Source organism: Balearica regulorum, chromosome 6 (genome assembly GCF_011004875.1).
Source record: "Balearica regulorum gibbericeps isolate bBalReg1 chromosome 6, bBalReg1.pri, whole genome shotgun sequence".
Taxonomy (NCBI): Eukaryota; Metazoa; Chordata; class Aves; order Gruiformes; family Gruidae; genus Balearica; species Balearica regulorum.
In genome coordinates this window covers 41,494,179-41,495,748 of record NC_046189.1, presented here as the reverse complement: position 1 = coordinate 41,495,748, position 1,570 = coordinate 41,494,179, and positions in this window count along the sequence as shown.

The window sequence follows — 1,570 nt, the reverse complement described above, 5'->3', positions numbered from 1 at the left end:
GCATGGCGGAGTGTCTTCTGTTCCCTGCGCAGTCAAGTCCTTGCCGGAAAGGAAAGGTGAAAGCTCCCTGGGTCCTGTGACCGTCCCTGCCCAGCTCCTCTGCCCGTCCCGGGCTCGGCCGCCTCCAGCTCATCGTGGGCCCCCACCCCGGGGGTCATTTCGTAGCTCTGCTGCCTTCGCCGCCGTTGGCAAGCTCTTTCAATTGGGAATGAGCGCTCTGTGGCCCGCAGTAAGCTGGGCTCCAGAGAGTGCTGCTATGTATTGGGTGTTAACTGTTGGGGAATTGAAGAGAATAACCTTACATGAAACAATAACGCGCTTTGCTGCAAATGATAAGGGTTTTATACAGGAAGCAAATCTACTGCTCTTTAAATCGGATTGTATTGCACACTTCAAGAAAGAGCTGTGATTGCTGATGGCTTGTGATAGGTTTTCATGGAGACTCTAAATGAAGTATCCAGAAAGACTTCTAGCTCATCCAAAATAAGAATAAATCCTTGTGCTTTAAAGATACTTTCTGCTCTGAATGGACACCAAAAAATGTGTGCAAGCAGACAATTCACTGCATTTCATTTATTTACAGCCCGTTCCAGTTACTGATCCCAGGTCACGTCAGGCTGCAAATCTAAATCTTAAAAAGCCAAAGCATACACGGGGAAACGCTTGTTTGTCCTAAATTGCGATGCTCAAAGTTACTACGTCTTGCTAAAGTGAGACCATGCTGGGTCAGTTTTGTGGACAGGATCGTAACTTGGGAAGTCAGCCACATCCTCAGTTGCGCTAAGATTAACGTTTAAAGAAAAGAATCCTTCCTAGTTCCAATTTAATGATTAAACTGAATTTAAAAATAATCTAGTTTAGACCACAGCATTCATGACCCACATTGGTCTTTGACAAAGAAACCAGGCTGCCTAATTTCATCTAAGGAATTAAAAAAAAATCTGTGGTTTGTTTCTGTGGCGAGAGAGAAAGCACTGTTTGCTCTGGTGTGCTTCGGGCCTTCACCAGCGGGGTGTGTGTGTGGTCGGAGCTTTCTGGTGTAAAAGTGAGCTCAGTTCAAAGATGCACACGTTTCTCTTACTCATTCCAGTGGGAGGTGTAATGTGCTTGGAGTTAAAGCACAGGAGTGGGAAGCAGGAAATCCAGGTCCTGCTTCCAATTCTTGCCCAGATTTCCTCTTTAACTTCAATCAAATCACTTAATCTGATTTTTCTTTTTTTTTTTTCCCCCTGGAATTACGGCACCCTCCATGACTGGTACTCGGTGTAAATTAACGCTGATCAATGCTCGGGAGCGTTGGCTGGCACTGTGGTTTACGGGGCCGTGCCAGTAGCGGCTGTTTCAGCTTGAGGATGTTAAACCAGGCTGAGAGGCCAGTACTTGCTCACGGCGTCCGTGTCGCATCTCCAGCCCCCCACGGTCCCGGGTGGGATGCAGGGGGAGCGTCCTGCGTGGGACGCAGAGGGCTGGGGACAAGGGTCACTAGTGCCGAAACCCCATTGCTGCGGTGGTGATTGCCGGGCGCTTGTGGCCGTTTCTGAAAAGCAGACACCCGGGACGCGTACCCCTG